This window comes from Misgurnus anguillicaudatus, chromosome 21 (genome assembly GCF_027580225.2).
Source record: "Misgurnus anguillicaudatus chromosome 21, ASM2758022v2, whole genome shotgun sequence".
Taxonomy (NCBI): Eukaryota; Metazoa; Chordata; class Actinopteri; order Cypriniformes; family Cobitidae; genus Misgurnus; species Misgurnus anguillicaudatus.
In genome coordinates, this window is record NC_073357.2 from 42380396 (window position 1) to 42403476 (window position 23081).

Consider the following 23081-nt stretch of genomic DNA (forward strand, 5'->3'; position numbering starts at 1 on the left):
TTTGGCGTGTTTTGTACTGTAGATATTACCATCTCATGTAAAATACACATAGAAGACAGATGAAAGCACATTTGATTGCTTTCTTAGGTCTCTGTTCACAGTACAGGTAAGGGATGCCTAGTGTGACCTTTAAAAACACATTTACACAAAGTGATGCACACTATTCCCTCCTCTAATTCACCCTGATACATTACTTATCTATCCAACACTTTAAAGGTCATGCTAGCCCTGGTAGTTCCTGCATGCAGCTTTTGTCTAGATCCTCTCCTAGTCAGCACAGCAGAAAGAAAAAAATAACAAGAAATAAATTATAAAGATTGATAAAGGTTTCATTTGATCGGAATAATGTAACATGATCCTCATAAATACTCTGTGGTTTAACATGCATTGTCCCTTTAAAAATTTCTTTTAAAGATTTTGCACTTTTTCTGTTTGTTGCTTTTTGTGGAGATCTCAGTTATGTTTTATTTCAGTCTTATCTTTATCTCAGATGTTTCTCCTTAATATTCTCTGAAGAAATGGACAGAGAATAGAAAGAGATTATTAGTGACACCAAGTAAAAGTATAGAGCTATTTAATTGATGTGGGTATAGCATAATGTAACTCTATTTGAATCTATTTTATGCAAGAAGTTTTCTGCAAAAAAAATCAATATTATTCCCTGTGTAGTGTCGGATAATATAAAAAAAAATTCTAGTCTTTTTAAGCACACATGCTAAACTGTTCGCTTTAAATGCTTACACAGCAAAACCACCAGTGTTAATTTAACTCTATGAGAGTTGATTTCAACACTATACCAGTGTTTATATAATTCTCACTGCCCAGAGTTAAAATAACACTCCAACTAGTGTTAAAGATTTTACTCCACCTTGGTGTTGATCATTTTACTCTGATAGTGTTAAAGAATTAACTCCAAACACTGCCTTTAAAACACCCATTAGAGTTAATTACACTTAAGTAGAGTCAATATTAAAACACTGATAGAGAGTTACTTGAACACTGAAAATAGTACTTCATCATACATCTTTGATTATTAATGACAACAAGAATTAAATTAAGCAAAGTTATTGACCACAAATTTATTTAACAAATTTATTTGACATTATTAAATATTTATAAAAAAATAAAGTTTCACTTGTGAACTTTTTCAAAATTTTCAGAGAGTGGTTATGTATACAGTCCTTTCAATTTTGCCAAGGAGTTTAAACAAAACTGGAAAAGTGTTTTAAAATCCATGTCTGACACACATTTAGGGCAAATCACAGCAAATCTTTCACTAAACATTCTGTAAAACAATACATTACAAAAGCAATCACAATTTTCTTCAGCACATATTAATTAGAAATTTGGGCAAGGATAAAATGCATGCTGAAACCGTAAATGAGAAACTAGTTACAGCTAGTTAAAAAAAGTTTGCTCTCAGCTCTCAATCTCTAGTTTTCCCAACATGTAAACTGTTGTTTGATTAAATTAGTTAAAGTAAAGAAGTCCATCATCATACATTACATTAAAAACAAAGTCAAATGCTAATAAAAGGGAGCCTTCCGACTGACGGGGTGAGATTCTTATCAAAAGCCACGTCAAAGTTCTCAAATCTGGCCGCAGATCCTGCTAACCGCAGTAAGGTACGGTTGTCATCCTACTCGTTGCTGAAGATGTTCTTCAAGGCTGGTACAAGACTATAAAAGATAAAGAACAACAGTTATTATATTAGACCTATACATCTGCATAACATTGAGAAAATCATTAAAAGTACAGAGCCACACAGACAGATTTAGAAAGCAGGCTCTCCTACTTACCTTATGATACACCACAAGCCTGCTCACTGCAAATCTGATGCACTGATTCCGTTGAGGTGATGGTGGAAGGAGATGGAGCAGTAAAGGCAGTGTTGCCATGTCACTATCACAGTCTATGCTCTCACTGGTTCCTTGTAGGAGTCTTCCTTAAACAACATAAACAGACGTGTCACAATACTGTACAATTAGGGCTGTGCAAAAATATCGATACAGCTAACTATCGTGATAGTTGGCTGTATCGAAAGTGTATCGATATTTCGATCGCTACTATTGATATTTTAAAACCAATCAAATTCTTCTGTGTGCGTCAAACGACCTCCTCTGCCGCTGCTGTAGTTGTCACTGTCCAGTTGTCTGCCATATACGGCCAATGTCTCAGAAGTTAGAGGGAGTGAGAAAATGGCAGAAAATTTAAAAACACCTGCAGCTTTCAAAGAGCTGCAGGTGTTCAGTTCTATTTTTTTACATTTTTGATAAAAAAAAGAAAAAGTATTGCAATGTATCACAACATGCAACGCATTGTATCGTGATACGTATCGTATCGGGAGGCCCTTGCCAATACCCAGCCCTATGTACAATACATAATAGAGGTCGACCGATTTTTGGCATATTTTTAAAAATCGTCTTTGGACGATTTTGCTGCAAAATTAGGCCGAATAATAGACAGGCGCATCTGCGGGCACCTAAGCGATGTTGTAGAACTCGTGACGCTGCCTCTTGCTGCAAGATAGCTCCCGTGAGTGTGCAGCCGTGCCTTGTTCACAAACAACTTTAGTAAACGATGGCGGGACAAGACGTCACTGTCAGCACAATCAGTCACTTATAGCGCTTCAGAAATGAGAATGTAAATGTGTTTAGAAAGATTTGCCCTAAATAACAGTCTCAACTAAAAAACATAGACATTTACTATGTTAACTGTATGATGAATAAATAATTTATCAGGTCTACCATATAAGGATTTTATCCTACAAAGCAATAAAAGCCATGGAAAAAAACTGATCAAAGATGACAGCAGAGTGTCAGGTAATATCTGTGTCTGATAAATGCATGGTGCAGAGGAGGTTGTAAAACTCTTCAGAAAGACCAGTCATAATTTTTTTAAATACTTTGACTTAAATAGTGACATTTTTACATTTAAAATATCTGCTAATGATGAAAACATTTTGATTATTATGTACATGTAGAAAATCAGCCAAACATATCGGCCATCGGCTGCCCTGATTTCTAAACATCGGCATCGGCCAGAGAAAAAGCCATATCGGTCGACCTCTAATACATAAGATGACAGACACATTTCAATTTGACAAATGAATAAAGATTTTGAAAGTCATCATTTATGAAAGCATGCATTTTGACAAATTAAATTAAAATAATGAAGTGCATTTACCAATGCATTTCTACCATATGTGCAACAAAAATGTTGACCAGGACTTACACTATTCTGCTTAATGGCACAAATGACCATCTTCCAAAACACAACAAATGTTTGCTTGTTACTTCTTCACACACATTTAATTATGCATAGTGAAAATACCATGTGTACTCTTTTACCTCGGTCATGGAGTCATCTGTTGTCTTAGATTTCTTGGAACGACTTTGGTCAAGTTCAGATGGTAAATGACAGTGGCAGAAGCTGCTTGTTGCATCTGGTGACAAAAATTCATGACAAACACACAAAAACTGAAAAATAAACCTAAATTAGTTTTATAAAACAAAGATAATCATCACACTGTACCTTCATTTTGTCCTCTAACTGTAAGCAGCAAATCTTGCAGAATGTCTTCCTCGATTTCAGTGTCATCAACAATGCATACATTAGTCCACCTATGACAAAACACAAATTGCATTTTATATATATGTAAGGAAGCAACAAATAAATGAACAGTGAAAAAAAATCACCTTCACTAATGAGCAAAAATAAATCAATCCTGCAGTTTTATACATTTCCTGGAGCCCTGATAACCAACTTCAGCAGCATGTTCCAAACCTGAAATAGTGATTGAATAAAAAACTTTGTATTATCAAACAAAATGTACTATAACATTAAATATGAAAATGTTTTTCATAAAGTTATTGCATCTTATTATAAAGTAATTTAACAAAAATATATGCAATAAAAAAAACTGTGGCTTAGGTGAGTGACTTGGTTAACAAAAACTATTCAGGACAGGTTTTAGTACATTGATGATGAGTGTTCTTTTAATGTATTCCCATAAATCCACCTTTAAAGACCTTAACGCGCTTACGTGCAATTTCTTAATTTTCTACCTTCTGCGTCATCATACGTAGATCAGACGCGCGTGAACAGCTTTGAACGCGGTTCAACCAATCAAATCTAATTCCAGCTATCCGTCACTATTAGGGCGAATTCCAATCGTTAGTCACCGTCCCTATGCCCTACTCCCTTCAAAGTGCAGACATACTCGTGTGTGAACTCTGAAAGAAGCAGCACACATTTAAAATGCTACATTTTAAGACAAGTTACATTAGGCGAAAAAACGAGCAAATCGTTTTCTCTCACGAAGTGAATGACGCAGCCAATTACCACACCGCGTGTAACAAGCAGAAATAACTGACATTCACAATTTAATTACATTTAAACAGCGAAAATAACCCCCAAAGTCTAATTTATTAACAGCCTAAAATGAAGATATTGTGACAAATGTACAATTAAGGAGTTAGTGATAAAGGTTGAATATCACAAACACCTGCATTGCATCATGTTTCTCTGCCCACATTGCTTGACTCACACCATACTCTGAAACCACCACCCTGAACGTAAAAGAACTGCACTAACTTAACTGTTTAAATGTACCCGCAAATACAAAATTAGCTATTTTTGCGTTGTTTTGCAAATACGTCGAGCACATACAGAATTATAGATTTTATTCATTATGTAATGTTAGACAAATTGTAGTGTAAGTTACCTCAATACAAAATTAAGAAAGCACATTTAATAACGTTAGTCTCTTAATAATAATAATTGGTTAACGTTACATATTTGTCCAAAATCACTCAAAAATTAAACTCATTGCATTATTTAAACAAAACTGCACCGTCATTAGGTAACGTTAAACCGATTAAACAACGTCAGCCAATTACAAATTGAAATTCAGTTCAGTTCAACTTTAAAGATTTCCTTGTGGTCACCCACCAAAATATTCACGATTTAACAAACCTACACGGATTATTTGCAGTTTATTATACATTTATCACCATCATATTTAACTTATTTGACTTACCTCAGTAACGTGAGTCCAGGTCGGTCGATGCTGAGTAACTGACTTTCCCGCTTCAGAAAGAAGGGGCGTGGCGTGAATCTTAACTCCCCGCAAACGTTATTATTGGAACACTGGAAAGCAACACCCCCTTGTGGAAGTTTCTGACACTGTGAGTGATGATAAATTATAAACGAACACTACAACTAACACCTGACCACTCTAGAGTAGCGAACTCTGTAAAATCAACACTGGTGGTTTTGCTGTGTATATCTTCTGTATGCGAATGTTGATTCATACCAAAATGCTTTTTTGCATAGTTGTGGTTGACACATGAAAACGTCTTGGGTGACGAACTGTTGTTCCCCTTGCCATACGTCCTGTGTCCCTGTAAAACCGTCTTCGTCAATATTTCAATAGCGATATACTTCCTGGCTCCCACGTCACCCTGTCTTTATCGTTAAGCCTCACCATTGGTTGAATTTGATATACACATTCAGACGCACTTACCCCTGGAGACGTCCCCAAAATGTCATCGCAGTGACGCAGCGTTGAGTTCCCTCAAAAGGGAACTGTAACATTGTATATTAAAACGTAAAACAATGTAACCCTGCTCTCACTTGAAAAGTGTCCCTACATTTAGTCCTTGAGGGTATTGGACCTGGAAAGTCCTTGAAAGGTCCTTGAATTTGAAGTTATCTAAGGTGTGGGAACCCTGTTTAATACACGTTAGATAGAGTGTGCAAGGTTTGTGTGCGTGACGAATTTGTAGGATAGCGAATATGAAAAAATGCATATGAAAATTATGGACTACAGTGTGCAAAGATCTTAAGACTTCTCTGAAACTCTAGAGGAGATACATATATTGACTTATGAGACTTACACCAAAAGAGTGTCAATCTGACTTTTTCTCCATTTATTCTCATTGCAATCTTGAAGATATCATATTTGTGACTTTTGTTGGTATGTGGAGTACCTTTGTCATATTGCAGCTGTGCTTTGACCAATTAAAGAGTTCATTATTGATCGGTCATTCACCTGCAGCGCTGCCATTTCCTTTCTTCCTGATGTGACCTTCCATCAAGTGCTGTCTCAGCTGGTTAGATCTTTGTGTTGAAGCCAGGTCTGTGACGCTAACTCTAGCCCACTGGGAATGACCCTGCTGTGCGGGTGAGATAGCACACTCCCCTGCTGAAAAGACCAGCTTAAAGCAGAGTGAATATTCAAATAGAGAAACAAGCAAGACGGTTGTATTTTCAAGAGAATTTGTTTGTAAAAAAATGCTTTCGATTATGACTGTGGTTTAAGTGCTAACGGTGTCTTAACGTAATGGGGACACCAACATTTAAAAAAAAAATGAAAAGTTCTTGTTGCACCACATGGCTGCAATATTTAGGCCAGCATTCAAAACATAACACATGCTGGTGTCCAGCAGTGCTGGTTTTTCAACACAGCTATCATACTGTATCTCAGCCAGAATTATTGGCACATACAACATCAGCCATTATTGTTACTACAGCCCACTCTTAAGCACTCATCCTCCTACACTCGTCCCAGAGGGAGGCTAAAGAAGTGCAGAGAAGACAAGTAGAAAGCAAGATTCAAAGAGGTGGAAAACGTTGCCTTTGTTGTTGCATCACTCCTTTGGATTCATGCACGGCTGCATTTCTTTCCATCAGATAGCTTAGCGTGTCATAAGCTGCCTAAATGCTCCGTCTTCAAACTTGGTGCCCTCTGGTATTGACTTTCACGGCTACTTTCAAGTTCATGCAGATCCCAGATGTAGAGAGTCTTTGTTTTTGTTTGTTTGGAGCGCATTAGCATTTTAATTCCAGAGTGAGAGTGAAGGCCTCGCCCGCTGCTGTGCTCATAACAGCTTCCAATTAGATGAGCAATGGGCGGCTCTGGGTTTTGGGTTATCAGAATGAGCTTTATTACAGCCTTCCTTGAGGAAGATTACCCACGCTGACATACATCCTAGAGTCACTCAGGCTTTTTCACATTTGTTTATGTCACTGGTTGGAATCGTAACAGTATTAGTCCATCAGCTTTCCCCTTCACTGATAACAATGTGTTGTCTTATCAAGTTAACTCATTGAGAGATTGTAACAGATAATATTACGGCCATATGTCCAAAGACATTGGACACATTTTCATTTCAAATTCATCAAATCACCAGCATATACAGTCACAAAATTTGTAAAAATATGATGCTGCTATTACTTTTCTTTCTGGGATGTATCTAAAACAACTTGATTTTTTTGTGGGGGCAGTTAAAATAAATCAAAAGGTATTATTAAATATTTGAAGTAATATCAAAATTTTAAAATATTATAATACATACGAAAAATGACCAGATTAAGATTTTTTAGTAAGTAAGTAACTTAAGTAAATCCTGAATACAAAAGTATATTTAAAAAATGTAATAAGGGAGAGCAGGGGCGAAACGAAAGAACCATTTTTCAGAAAAACTACATTTTAAAAGATGATAATGTTTTAGGCAGATATATTTTTGCTGTGGCCAATAACTCACAAGTGTGGTCTATCAACAGCAGGTGGAATTTTAATGTAAAATTACTTCTGTATAATTTCACGTTGAAGTAGCACATTGTTACTTTTGACCCTGTTAGCTGGGAGGAAAGTAACACACAGGTGGGTCCAAAGTAACACAACAGAGCAAGATAGATTTTTGTGTTACACTTGTTTTTAGTAAATATACATGACTATGACCTTGTTAATATGTAACTGCAAACATAGTTTGTCGTTAATCTTCGCAAAAGTAATAAAATTATGTTTTAATTTTAAATTCATTTTCATCAAGTGTTTTAAAACCAACCCGACAGTAAAATCCTGAAATATTGAGAATAAAACTTTTTTTAACAGTATAAACACTATGAAATTAAATCATAGTCAAATTAGAATAATATAAAATTCAACATAATGCACACAGAGGGGCAAAGTAACAAGTGTTACTTTCGTCACGAAAGGAACTCCTGACATTTAAACCCGATTTACTTTTTAATTTAAAAAAACTCAGAGAAGTCAAACTTCAGGATGTGTTAGAGCACTAAATAACCTGTACACTATAACAAATGAAACCAGAAACACATCGCGTTATAAGAAAATAATGACCGCTTATCATGGTCAAAAACATCTTTCTGGACCTACATGTGCAAAACAGTCAAAATAACGTGATATTTGTCAGCTCTGTCAAGGGTTGCGTGCTGAAGATGCTGTCATAGTTTGAAATGCAAATGTATTTTGGGCTCTGAGAAAATCGTTTTGTTACTTTCGTCCCGCATTACATTTGACCCGATTCTTCCCTACTTTAAAACTTATAAGCTGTTATTACTTTCTAATATATTCATTGGCATTTGTTCATTTTGGAGATTCTTTAATCCACAACGACCTACAAATAAGGAACCTCGTCATGATATCAGGAATTTTAAGTCAATTATGGTTATACAGTCAGATTAAAAATAAATAAAAAAACATTGGTACTTGATTATTATAAAGAGAATTATGGTCAGTTTATTTTGCTCTGTAAGTAAATAATGAACTTACAGCATCTTTTTAACAGCTGTAGCACTGGACAGATCTGTGCCTGGTAGTCCATATTTTCCCATAGTGCACGTCCTGTGTTTCCACTTTTCAGGTGATCTTTATTTGAGTTTGAAGAATGTGGCTCTTTGAATGATTGAGTCAAACAAAGTAGTAGCTCATGGGTGCCACTTAAACTAGATTAAGCCATAGGGCCGATCCCTTAGGCTCAGCCCTGTCAACCATGACAGTAAGAGTGAGATCAAAGCTGCCAAATCCTGTGAAAATGGGCCCTGCTATTGCACACTCTGGCCCACTAAAACCCTTAAGGTCTAGATAATATGGGTCTCTGGCATTAATACACCCTTGGTTTAACTTGCTTGGAAAATATGGTATCTAGGGTGCAGAGGTTTTTTGCCACTGTGCCCTCTAATCCAGGTTAAATGACATTGTAATGGTGTTTTTAAATGGCTGCCCTCAGAGAAGACAATTCAAGGAACCACTGTCATATTTTTCAACTACATTGACTCATTTTGCCCTGTTTGAAGCATGAACTTATCATTTGGGTTGTGTAATGCAGGGTTTTGTTGAAGTCTCTAACTTTTTAGAGAGTGATACCTCATTGTCAGCTCCTCATTTTGCTCCATTGACATGAATGGCATACAATGAAATAGCTTCACTGTTTTTTTTAAGACACAGTTTCCATTTGGTACACATTAAATACTCCACAGTTTGGCAATGGAGTAAGTCATAAGTATTTTGTACAACAAAACATTGCTATACATATGCATATTTTTGTTTGCTTATTTATTTTGTAACGACATTTCAGCATCTATGGCTACATTCATGCCAAAACTGGTTAATACACACAAGTTGGGGAAAGACACTTTGGCAGCTACGCCATTGATCAACTTAAACCTGATCTTAAGTCTAAACTCAATGGCGCAATATTATTTTGTTTTTTAATGAGCGCGATAGTAATATGCGCATATGACAACGCTTGTTTGCTTATCACACACATGGATGCGCAGCAGCACACAAACTGTTTTAAATATAAAAATTAAAAGGGATTCGGACACGCGCTTTTAGACTGTGCACCGTGCACTTTAGACGGTGCACTTAGGTCCCAAAATGTGTCTGACAGCTCCCATGACTGTCCAGCAGTATGAGGCAACTATGTCTTTCCCTTTTACAAACATTAAGTTCTTCTATTAATGCAGTACAATAGAGCAATACAGCTCTACAATACAGGAAACTAAATCAAGGTAATCTAGTTAAAAAGCTTCTTCTCTGAGCTATAAGCTTTTACAAATGCTTTTTAACATTGAACATTTATGCATTTGGCAAATGCTTTCATCAGACAAGTTACAATGCATTCAAGTTATACTTTTTATGAGTATATGTGTGTTCCCTTGGATTTAAACAGACAACTTTCTCCTATTGCAATTCAATTTACAGAGTAGTAAATTCATTTGCATTTCATAAATGTGACCAATTAAAAGTGTCAACTTATTTGGAATGCTTTTAAAGACAGGTAATTCTGTCAGTACTATTCTGGTAGGAAGGGAGCCTTTTTATTTTACCCACATTTAAAATGAATATCTCTTAAATATTACAGCCCCATTCTGTCCTGTTGTATCATTTCATTTCATACAGTTATAAAACGTAAGAGAATCCTCCAGCGAATAGATGTTTTGTCACAGACGCATTATGCATACAACCCGAATATGTGATTTATATATCAATATAGCATGACATCAGTTCAGTAACATTAGTTACTCTGAATGTCACAAACACTTAAGGTTATTTACTTTATTACAGCGCTTACTTTACACACTTAAAATCATTTAATATAGCTATTCTCTAAGATTTACTTCCTCACCGCACAGTTGTTTACAAGCTTAGCTTTGTAGTCTGGCTAAATAATGAGATTATGATTTGTGAGTATGAAGTGACACAGTCAGAATTGTAATCTGTGTCTCCCCTATGTGCTTTATTAATAGGTGAGCCAGAATGAGCAAAGGCTTAAGCCTCTCTACGATTCAGTATGACCTAGATATCTCTCTGACCCACATCCAATGCACCACAGACTTCACCGTGTCGTGTACTATACAGCAGGCTCTTTTGCCTCTATTATACTAGAAACGAATGCCTTTGAATCTCTGTTTGAAAACTCACTGTGACTCTCTTTGAAACTAGAAGTGCAACGTGAAAGCAATGCTGTAGGTTGGTTTCAACAATATAGTGTAAAGGAATTGCTTGCAAAGTTTGGCCGGATAAAAGCATATCCAATGTTGATAGAGCGTGACAATGCCAAGGATTTCCTATGTTTGATACCCCGTCCCATAAAAATGTCTGCCAAATTTGTTTATTTGTTGTCATTTTTACCCTGATTTGCACATGCATTTGTATGTTTTACTGCCCCAATATGTCTTGCTTTCTGGTCAGCAGCTGTTTTCCAGTCTGATGGTGCTGGGTACAAACTGACCTTGAGCTGCAGAAGCCCACAATTCTGTTCAGTTGATCCATGGTGTTAAAAGCGTGTCCAGCTTGCTGACAGACCGACCGCCCCAGTAACAAACCTCATCAAACAGGGCCCGACAGTGACACAATGTTCCCAAAGACTGCCTTCAGCACAAACTGCGGACAGGGGCAAACATCACTTCCCCAATCAGATCTATTATCCCCCATCCGTCACAGAGCAAACAGCATCCGTTACAGGCCCGCAGGATCACCACTGACTCCTCTGCTAAGATGTGCACACACGCACGCACCCAGACTTCAAACGGCCTGCAGGGGAAATATTATGAATGCATTATGCCAGCTGCGCTAGAACAGCTCATACAAACAGTTGTGTGGGTGTGGATCTGTATCCCTGTGTGTGTCATAGAGGCAATACACTAGTGTTATGATATGAACAAATATCATAGGATTATGAACATTTTAATGCGGGTTTATGAGATTTTGCCAGGTGGTGTTGTGATGAGTGAGGGGTTTTGCTGCTGATATGTTTAGACAAATTCAGTGTAGGTATTCAACGTATTGCTTATAATGCCATGTCTTTTTATACATATAAAACAATATATTCTTGCAAAGTTTAGTGACTTCTTTTGCTCATCCAAACACCTATTGTGCATTGACATATTACATTTATGGATCTGATGCTTTTATTCAAAGAGACCTACAGTGCATTCAAGCTATACATTTTATCGGTATGTTTGTTCTCTAGTATTGAACCCACGGCCTCTCCATTGCTAACGCAATACTATGTCAATTGAGCTACAGCTTCAAAAGATAAGAAATCTAGTGCATGATTCATAGGCTTTATGATAAAGGTTACTTTTGACATCTTATTATTGGTCACTGTGAACAAATGACAGTTTTGGACATAGGGATTAGTGAAGTACTACCCACATGTTAGGTATAATAGTACAAAAGGCTTTTGTGTTAATAGTAAATCTCTGTTACAAATTTCAAAACATAACAAATTTTGAGCAAAAAGCTGAGATAATTCCATTTTTGTAAAGGACTTTTGTTAGAGATCAGATTCAGAACAATGATCAAAACATACACAGAGAGTACGTTTACATGCACAGAATAAGCGGATTACTATCAAAAATCTGCTTATTATAAAAACTGTTTTCATGGGTTTACATGCAAATCAATAAACTGGCTATGCAGACAACTGCGTTTACATGGGACTTGGAGATTGTCAGGTTTCTCGCAGGTACTGACGTCATCGCCTATAGTACATAATAGTCGATAAAAAAGCTGACTGTTATGGGAATGAAGGACTCAAATGCAGGAATAGCAGAAAAATGTCACAGTTTATTAATGCGGCCACAGGCAGAGGATAAAGGCACCAACAAAGACACAGATGATCAGAATAGTATCCAGGTGGCTGGTGAACGATAACTAAATAGTCCTCTGTGGCAGAACAGAACGAAAAGGGCAGCGGGGTTCACAAGGCACCCGGAGACAGCGAGAGGAGACCGATGCCAGCCAGCAGCACCACACAGGTACAACACAAGTCTCTCTCGAGCCACAGTTCTGTGTATGACAAATAAACGCAGGGGGTAATTCCAACAGTAACAATGTAATCCTCACACACGAGACAGGACAGGACAGGACAGGGAATAGTAGAGATAAATCCAATACAGAAACGAACACGTCTGCATAGCTTAACAATCTGACAAAAGACAAAGACAGGGCACGATAGATAAAGCCTAGGTTAATGAGAGAAGATGAGGAACAGGTGAAGAGAGAGACAGAGTGGAAACAGCTGCGGCAGAGAGTAATGAGAGCGGGCGATATGTGTGTGTGTATGATTGTGTGTATGATTGTGTGTATGATTGAGTGTGTGAGTGTGTGTGTGTGTGTATGGAATGTAGAGAAAGAGAGAAAGAAACTGGGTCATGACAGTGCCCCCCCACTAAAGAGCGCCCCCTGGCGCTCCTAAGGGGGAAGCCTGACGAGACCGGAGGAAATCATCAATGAGCGAAGGATCCAAGACATCCCGGGGAGAAACCCAACTCCTCTCCTCAGGACCATAGCCCTCCCAATCGACCAAGTACTGATGTCCACGCCCCCGACGACGCATGTCCAAAATCTTGCGGACTCTGTAAACGGGTGACCCCTCGATACGAATGGCAGAAAGTGCGGAGCGAGGGGACGAGCGGGGGGCAGGCTTAATGCAAGAGACATGAAAAACGGGGTGTACCCGGCGAAGATTAGACGGGAGACGGAGCTTGACAGCGACAGGATTAATAATCTTAGTGATAGGGAAAGGTCCGATAAATCGAGGAGCCAATTTACGAGATTCAGACTGGAGAGGTAAATTTGCTGTGGATAACCACACCTTTTGACCCGGCAGATAGCGGGGGCTCTTAATCCGACGCTTATTAGCAGTGATGCACATGCGTTTACGAGAGCGACACAGAGCGGATCTTACCCTTCTCCAGGTTCGTTTACAGCGAGAAATAAATGTCTGCACGCTCGGGCATCTAGAATCAACCTCTTGTGAAGAGAATAAAGGAGGCTGGTACCCGAGGCAGCACTGAAACGGAGACAGTCCCGTGGCAGAGGATGGGAGCGAATTATGGGCATACTCTGCCCACGGGAGCTGCTCAGACCAAGATGATGGGTTACGAAATGCGAGACTACGTAAGAGCCGACCTATGATCTGGTTGGCTCGTTCAGCTTGGCCACAAGTTTGGGGGTGAAAGCCCGACGAGAGATTGGCAGTGGCACCAATGAGGCGACAAAACTCTCTCCAGAATAGAGAGGAAAATTGTGGTCCTCTGTCAGAAACTACTTCAGAGGGTAAACCATGTAATTTAAATACATGGTCTACAACTATCTGGGCGGTCTCCTTGGCAGAGGGGAGTTTAGTGAGTGGGATAAAGTGGGCAGACTTAGAAAACCGATCAACCACCGTCAAAATGACTGTGTTACCATTAGACGGGGGAAGACCGGTGATAAAGTCAAGCGCGATGTGAGACCATGGACGAGTAGGAACAGGCAGCGGACGGAGCAGACCGGCTGGCGGAGCATTACCAGCCTTAGTTTGAGCGCAAACCGCACATGAAACAATAAAGCGGCGAGCGTCTCGTTCTAATGTGGGCCACCAAAAACGCTGGCGGATGGCCGCAAGAGTGCCCCGAACGCCGGGATGGGCAGTTAATTTAGATGAGTGTCCCCATTGTAGGACAGCCAAGCGTGTGGGCACCGGAACAAAGAGTAAGCCCTTAGGGCAATTTCGTGGCACGGCAACGCGCGATAAAGCGCGCTTTACCTGTTTCTCGATTCCCCACCCTGCGGCTCCCACCACGAGACCAGGAGAAATTATCTCCTTCGGTGACGAGGAGGAGGTCGAGGGATCAAAGAGTCGAGACAAGGCATCCGGCTTTACGTTCTTTGAACCGGGACGGTAAGAGATAGAAAAGTCAAAGCGCGTGAAAAATAATGCCCAACGAGCCTGACGCGCATTTAATCTCTTAGCGGAACGGATATATTCTAAATTACGATGGTCGGTCCAGACAATAAAGGGAATAGAAGAACCCTCCAACCAATGTCGCCACTCGCCGAGCGCTAAGCGTATGGCGAGCAGCTCCCGGTTGCCGACATCGTAATTACGTTCCGCAGGCGAAAGACGATGGGAATAATAGGCGCACGGGTGGATCTTTCCATCAGCTGCAGATCGCTGTGATAGAACAGCACCCACTCCAACTTCAGACGCATCAACCTCGACGATGAACTGTCTAGTGACATCAGGCGTAATAAGAATGGGTGCGGTAGTAAAGAGAGACTTTAAATGATCAAAAGCCTTTTGAGCGGACTCTGACAATTCAAAGCGTGACTTGACAGATGTTAGAGCGGTGAGAGGGGCGGCCACCTGACTAAAATTTCGGATAAAGCGGCGATAAAAATTTGCAAAGCCAATGAAGCGTTGTAACGAGACACGAGAATTGGGAGCCGGCCAATCTGCCACCGCTTGAACCTTTGAAGGATCCATACTAATCCCCTCTGCCGAGATTACTGAACCCAGAAACGTGACCGAAGATACGTGAAACGAACACTTCTCTGCTTTGACAAATAGCCGGTTCTCACGTAAGCGTTGAAGCACACGGCGTACATGCTGGACATGAACCTGGAGAGACGGGGAGAAGATAAGTATGTCGTCAATATAGACAAACACAAAAATGTTAAGCATGTCGCGGAGAACATCATTGACAAGGGCCTGAAACACGGAGGGGGCGTTGACTAGACCGAAAGGGAGGACCCGATATTCAAAATGACCGAGGGGCGTGTTAAAGGCGGTCTTCCACTCGTCTCCTTCTTTAATACGCACTAAATGATATGCGTTGCGGAGATCGAGCTTGGTAAAAATCTTAGCTCCCTGCAGGATCTCGAAGGCTGAAGACATCAATGGCAAAGGATAACGATTCTTGACAGTGATGTCATTCAGCCCTCGATAATCTATGCAGGGACGGAGCGAACCGTCTTTCTTCTTTACGAAGAAAAACCCCGCACCAGCGGGAGATGACGACGGAACGATGGTTCCCGCATTAAGTGAATCAGAAAGATAATTCTCTAGCGCCTCCCGTTCAGGAGCCGACAGAGAATAAAGTCTACCCCTAGGAGGCGTGGTACCGGGTAAGAGATCGATAGCACAGTCATATGGACGATGAGGAGGGAGAGAGGTGGCCCGTGAACGACTGAAGACCTCCCGCAGATCGTGATACTCCTCCGGAACTCCAGACAAATCACCAGCCTCTTCCTGAAACACAGAAACAGAAGAGACAGGAGGAACAGCAGATACTAAACACTCAACATGACAAGACAACCCCCACGAAACAATTGATCCCTTAGACCAATCAATATGTGGACTATGGCGTTTAAGCCAAGGATGACCCAGAACAATAGGGGTAAATGGAGAACGAAAAATCAAAAAAGAAATTGTCTCTCTATGGTTACCAGAAACGGTTAGAGTCAGTGGAACAGTCTCTTTCTGTACTTTGGGTAATGAACTGCCATCTAAGGCAAATAAAGGAGTACTGTCACTTAAATGCATGAGAGGAATACCTTGTTGTAGAGCCCAATCCTCATCAATAAAATTTCCCTCTGCCCCAGAGTCGATTAAGGCAGAACTGGCAATTGATGAAGCAGACCAATGAAGCATGACCGGAAGTGACGTACAAGCCCTGGAAGGGGTCTTCTGTGTGATGGCGCTTGCCAGTAACCCTCCATCTACCGGCGAGCGTTGGCTTTTACCGGACATGCAGACACAAAATGGTCAGCGGCTGCACAGTACATGCATAGACGGTTAGAAATCCTTCTCTCCCGTTCCTTGGGAGAGATACGAAGACCACCTAACTGCATGGGCTCCGGGACAGTTTCGGCGAAAACAGGTGCAGCCCTGACAGATGAGGAAGGGGAAGCCGCTGTCACCGTGCGGCGGGCTCTGCGGCGAAGCTCAAACCGCTTCTCAACCCGAATGGCGAGAGCGATGAGGTCGTCGAGGGAAAGAGGAACCTCCCGAATGAAGATCTCCTCCCTGATCTCCGAACTAAGACCCTCCAAAAACCGGGCGATGAGAGCAGGCTCGTTCCAGCCACTGGTGGTAGCGAGGGTGCGAAACTCAATAGAAAAATCAGACACCGAGCCTCTACCCTGTCGAAGGACGGACAGCTGACGAGAAGCCTCAGTGCCATGGGCAGAACGGTCGAAGACCTGGATCATCTCATTCTTGAATTGAGCGAAGCTGAGAACACAATCCGATTCCGCCTGCCAGTTAGCCGTGGCCCACTCCCGGGCGCGACCAGTGAGAAGGGAGATGACATAAGCGACCCTCGAGCGCTCCCTAGCATACGTCACTGGCTGAAGGGAGAAAACCACCTCACACTGGGTCAGAAAGGCACGGCACTGAGTAGGCTCACCCGAATAGACAGGAGGGTTGTTAATCCGTGGCTCCGGTGGAACATGAGCGACCGGTGATGAGGCCCGCGGCTGGCGGATATGATGTACCTGCTGCGAGAGGTCAGACATCTGGGCAGCAAGCGTCTCGACCGCATGTCGGGCAGCGGTGATGTCCTCCTCGTGCCGTCCTAGAAGGGCACCCTGCTGTTCGACGGCAGCCTGAAAGGGACCGGCTGCCTGAAAGGGGCTGCTACCCGCTGAGTCCATGTTTTGGTCAGATTGTTCTGTTATGGGAATGAAGGACTCAAATGCAGGGATAGCAGAAAAATGTCACAGTTTATTAATGCGGCCACAGGCAGAAGATAACGGCACCAACAAAGACACAGATGAACAGAAAAGTATCCAGGTGGCTGGAGAACGATAACTTAATAGTCCTCTGTGGCAGAACAGAACGAAAAGGGCAGCGGGGTTCACAAGGCACCCGGAGACAGCGAGAGGAGACCGATGCCAGCCAGCAGCACCACACAGGTACAACACAAGTCTCTCTCGAGCCACAGTTCTGTGTATGACAAATAAACGCAGGGGGTAATTCCAACAGTAACAATGTAATCCTCACACACGAGACAGGACAGGACAGGACAGGGAATAGTAGAGATAAATCCAGTACAGAAACGAACACGTCTGCATAGCTTAACAATCTGACAAAAGACAAAGACAGGGCACGATAGATAAAGCCTAGGTTAATGAGAGAAGATGAGGAACAGGTGAAGAGAGAGACAGAGTGGAAACAGCTGCGGCAGAGAGTAATGAGAGCGGGCGATATGTGTGTGTGTATGATTGTGTGTATGATTGTGTGTGTGATTGTGTGTGTGTGTGTGTGTGTATGGAATGTAGAGAAAGAGAGAAAGAAACTGGGTCATGACACTGACGGCATATCTGTCTTAAGCTATATTGTTTTATCTCTTTTCGTGTCTCCAGAACCTGTAAATATAACATCAGTTTTTATTTTCGCAGTTTCTCTGCCAACTGCTTTAGTAGAGCGGAGAGTTTTATGCGTTACTTTACGCTTACTTTCGCGGCTGATCTTTATCTTTCACACGCTGAGACATGCGCACATGGACAAAACCGTGAGAAAGCCAGTTATGGTGTTTACATGCCACGCAAAATCGGGGTAATGAGCAAAAAACGACCTGTGCCGATCGGTTTTTGCTTACACCGTTTATGGGCTTTCCCCGATTAAAGAAAACCGTTTTACGTTTTTACATGACCCCACGTGTTATCAGTTTATTAAGCATAATCGGACTGTGCATGTAAACGCACTGAGTTTTTTAACAGTTTTTGAATTAGTGGATGCTTAAGTGTTTTATAAGTTAGGTAAGAGCCCCACCTAGTGGATAATAACTGAAACAAAGATCACCGTAAAAACTCATCAGGGAAGCGTTTTTTTTATTATTGACGAGATAACTTGTCAATGGTAGGAAAGACCTAAAAATGATAATCAGTGTCATTTAAAATATGAACTGTAGAATTTTGATTGTGTAGTTATCGTTAGGGGTGGAACGGTTCTCGGGAAAGATCCAAATCGTTCGGTTCTCCTCCCTCGGGTCAGTACGTATATATTCCACTGTTCATCAACGCATTTATAATGAATGCAAAGCTCCGCTAAGGTCTGCATGACTGCAGATACAGTGAGCTCGCTCATGTTCATCACAGCTACAGTAGAGTAGAGCTGTTTAACTGTACTGTATATCCCTTTTCACAGAGACATTTCGGAAAATATACGGAAAATGCATCTTGGATTTTTCCGGGATCGTTTGATTTTTTGTTCATTCACACTGCCATGATTTGCCGGCATCTGTAAGGTCCCGGAAAGACACGTGACCTGTTAAAAGTCCTGCCCTATCTTCTATGCAGCGTCTATAGTTTGCATATTATTTATTTTTTCTTTCTACAAAACCACTCGCGTGCATTTTTGTTTATGATAAGACTATACAGGAGCGCATGACGCGCCGTTCTGTACTGATCTCAGCTTCAGAGTGGATATTTGACGAGCTCCCTGATCTCTGCTTTAATACAGTTTTCAGACATTTCTCATTGTGATTGTTAATATGCATTTAAAACCCTCGTTTTGAGGAGCTGAACGATATTGTTGGGATGACGCGCGGGCGTCTTTGTTTATAAGCTTAAAGGGCGTTTTGCAGGTAAAATTTTTCAACGAATTTGTGCAATTTGCTTGTTGATAATAAACATGTAAACTGTAATCCATTGTATTTTATGTTGTTGGGTATCACAAAACCCAAAAAAGTATGAAAAAGTACAGCGGTTTGCAATGATTCTCCTTTCCCCCACAACACACTGTATGACGTCACGCTGGGGAGAGAATTTACCAAAGCCGCCTTGAGAGCATTGAGAATGACTATAGAAAGACGAGTAAAGTACAGTTCTGATAGCGCAGATTATAGATAGATAGATAGACAGACAGACAGACAGACAGACAGACAGACAGATAGACAGACAGACAGATGGATAGGCTAGAGAGATAGGCAGACAGCCAGATAGCATAACGTTAGCATATCTTCGTGTAGAAAGTAAACAAACAATTAACATACTCGTGCATGCTGGCTTGAGGGGGTCCATGATCCTGCCTGAAATGGGTGTAACTTTATGCGATCTTCAGCACAAACGGTTTTGGCAGCATGTCTCTAATCCTTGAAGGTGAGTGAAGCACGTCACGTCTGTTCGCGGGTACCAGGCAGCGACCCAAACGCACTCACTTTCTTACAGCCAGTAACGTTAGCGGAATGGCAATCGGGAGAGGGACTTTCCCGGTGGGCCGATCTGATAATAGTTATACATTTCGAGTTATATTAGCAACACCGCCAGACGCAGCCCGCTGGTCAAACTGTGCAGGCAGCCTCTCTGCTCAACAAAGTATATAAAAGTGCTCAACCTGTTCGGCAGGTCCAAACATGTACAGGATTTATAAAAATACGGTGATCAATGAGCGGTTCCTCCTCAAATGGCATAGCCTGTCGTGATGTAAAAAGCCGCCGAACGCCTGTTTATTACAGTATGTATGCGGTCGGATCTGAGTGTGCTGCAGCTGCTGACTGCTGCTGCATAAAATTATCGTGTGATTTGTTATAATCGCATAAACAATATAACAAAGCATCCTTTTATTTCACAAAACAATATATTTGAGATATTATTTGATAGACTAGTAAGTGTGGATTACGGATGTTTAAAAATCTCTAGCCTGGTGGTCAGGACATGAATGGATCAAATCAGCAGATTTGCGAAGTTTTATTTATCTCCACATATATCATAAATAATAATTAGCATGGTAACTTTGCAGTATAACACATTATATATTTCCTACGATGTATATATGATTTCCAAATTATATACGTAAGTATTAAACAGCAATAAATGTCTCATCTATCTCTATGGCTCTGGCTGAGTCTTTCTCCAACGTGACGTCATCACAGAATTGCGTAAAAAAACGTTAATACCAAAGACGTAAAAAAAGTGGTCTTTAAGACCATTTTTGAGACATTTTAAAAATTATACACATATCTTGAGTGATTTATGTACCCATTAATCGTCAGTGGTGGTTAACCTGCAACACGCACTTTAAATGAGCACGTGACGCAATATTCTTTTATGCTGTTGAATGATCTCCGCCTCAGCTCGGTAAGTGACAAGCTAACTTACCTAATATCAGATTCAGTCCAGTTTGCTGATATTTCTTGTCGTGAATATTGTAAATCCCTCATTTTAAAGAGTTGAACCAACTTCATGTTGCCATAACACGCACGTCCTCACTATAGCACACGTGTTGTTTATGCGTCTCATTTATAATTTCCTGTTAGCTGCTTCAATCTAGTTTGCGACATTTCTCGTGAATGTTGTTCTTTCGTTTTAAAGAGCTGAACCATAACATAACTTTTGTTGTGAGGACGCGTGTATATCCAGAGTTTATATTCTGAAAATGTGCTGGTCGGTAATGGGACAAGACGTGTTTGTATCCTTTTTAAAGGGGCTGAGAAGCCAAAATAATTAAGGCTTCAAAGCGTGAAAGTCCTCCCTAGATTTTAAAGAAAACAAAACAGCAAAGCCTGTGTCGATCAATAGCTGTTTAGTGGGGCAGTCCTCTTCAGTTGTATGAGAATGGATTGAGTATTCCTCACAATGGTGTCTGTCTATCCTGTGACCTTGGCTCTAAAGGCTCTTTTTTGTCTTATCTCATCAGACCTTTGCCTGTTGTCCATTACAGAAAACATCAGATCAGTGATATAAGAAAGAAATGCCCTTTCAATGTTTAAAATAGTAATCACCCTAAACACAAGGTTATACATCATAGATGAGTATTATTTGGGGATACTTCACAGTATAACTGAAATTGAATACTTTTGCTTTATATTATATATACATACACATTTTCAGTTTGACCGACAAAATACAAAGTAGTAAATATTTCAGATTAACATTAGTTAAACCAATACCAGTGTTGCCAAGTCCGCTGTTTTCCTGCAGAATTATACTACTTTTAAAACTGTTGCCGCAGGGTTTTTTTGCAGGTTAAATATTTATATGTGTATACATTTATATGTGTATAATTACTTCTTGCATACATGGCATACATGTTCAAGAAAGAAATTGTGTGTAATGCATAAAAGTGAATGTAAAATATGTATTTCAGGTATGACAGTGGCATATTTTAAGTTTTGGCATTTGGCCTAAGGTCATTTGGCTATTTTTGGGCTAGTTTTGAAAAGCCATTGAGCTGGTTTTGTTATGCAAAAACCTGACCAATACTATGCTAAAATTACTTAAACTGTGCCGTTATGCAGATTTGGAAGACTGGTCAATCTAGTTCAAATAAAGCTGTTGTTAAGTGCATCACAAAAGCAGAACAAAAGCTAAGCTATATTTAGCTACTGTAGTAGGGCTAATTCTTCAGATTACTTTATGCTTTTAAGAGACTTCTCCAATCAGTGCAGCTCATGGTCTGTGTTATCTGGGTCAATTGAGAGATTAAAAGATGTGTAGAGGCTTGCATTATCTGTCACATACTTCCCAGCTGGATCTCCTAGGACTCAGAAAGGGGGAATGAATAAATGGATATGTAAAGTTTTAATGACTCTGACAGATGGCATCTCTCTTGAGGGTTATGAGGGGCATGAGGCAAGTTCGACTTGTTTGTGTATCCTCCATACTGTGTATGTGACATTTCTTTAGGATACCCATGTGTATATGACCTTCACTTGTTTTATAGTTTCAAAACCAAGAGCACCACAAAATACAAGTGGCATTTAGTGTCAGTTAGTGTTAGTATGGTTTGCCAGTTAAGATATAGAAAACATATCACTTCGAGTCCTACTCATACTTTTAACAAATGGGTAGTTCAACCTGATCACATGAAAATTAAACAAGTTTATAATTTTGCATGAGTTTGGACGATAAATCATTATTAAAAAAGCAAGAATCATGCTTCACCTAACCAAGGTGTCCTGACAGTTTCTCTTACTGCATTAGACTGTATAGCTCCTTACCCACCTAAACAATAGTTAAACTTACATTTGGCTTTGCACTCAACTATGTTCGTAAATCACTTAGGCATTGTGTAACCCAGGTACAACTTGGCAATGGCACTATGCTATAATTTGGAGCATGTGCAAAAAAAAATTTACAACGGGGGAATTAACAACTCACTCACTTTTGGTATTTTGTGATATCAAGCTGGCATGTGTGGAAAAAAATGCTACGTTTTTTTCTGGCATGATTTGAGAGTATCTTCGATACGCATTTCTGAAGGAGAGACTTCATAGAACAAGGAAGACATCAGCCTGTTTTGAGGACAGTGAAAAGAGCGGTATAGAGATAAGTAAATTGTGTGGAAAAATAAGGTTTGTTTCACGTGAAACATGAACATGTTATATTGCGCACTGTAAACACAATCAAAGCTTCAAAAATGCAGGAAGAACGGGACTTTTAAATCTTAATCTGTCCAGTATATTTCCAGAATTTTAATGTTGGTTTAGAGCCCACCTACTTCATTCTGTTAAAGTGCTGTTTATTTACAGCTTGTGTATAGTAACTGCAC

The 23081-nt window shown here is 40.3% G+C and overlaps 1 protein-coding gene and 1 long non-coding RNA gene across 4 annotated transcripts in view; one reads left to right on the forward strand and one right to left on the reverse strand.

Annotated features, from left to right (window-relative positions):
- The window catches only part of bean1 (brain expressed, associated with NEDD4, 1), a 60568-nt gene that overhangs the window by 18787 nt on the left and 18700 nt on the right, over positions 1-23081 (forward strand). The window lies entirely within an intron of this gene.
- On the reverse strand, positions 1065-5268 carry LOC129446392 (uncharacterized). 2 transcript variants are annotated; one of them, XR_012359997.1, is made up of 6 exons: positions 5042-5268; positions 3699-3786; positions 3535-3623; positions 3351-3445; positions 1800-1941; positions 1065-1679 (listed from the first exon to the last, which is right to left on the reverse strand). It is a non-coding gene; the product is annotated as an uncharacterized lncRNA (long non-coding RNA). The 2 variants fall into 2 exon arrangements; XR_012359998.1 differs by having other exon boundaries at positions 1800-1945.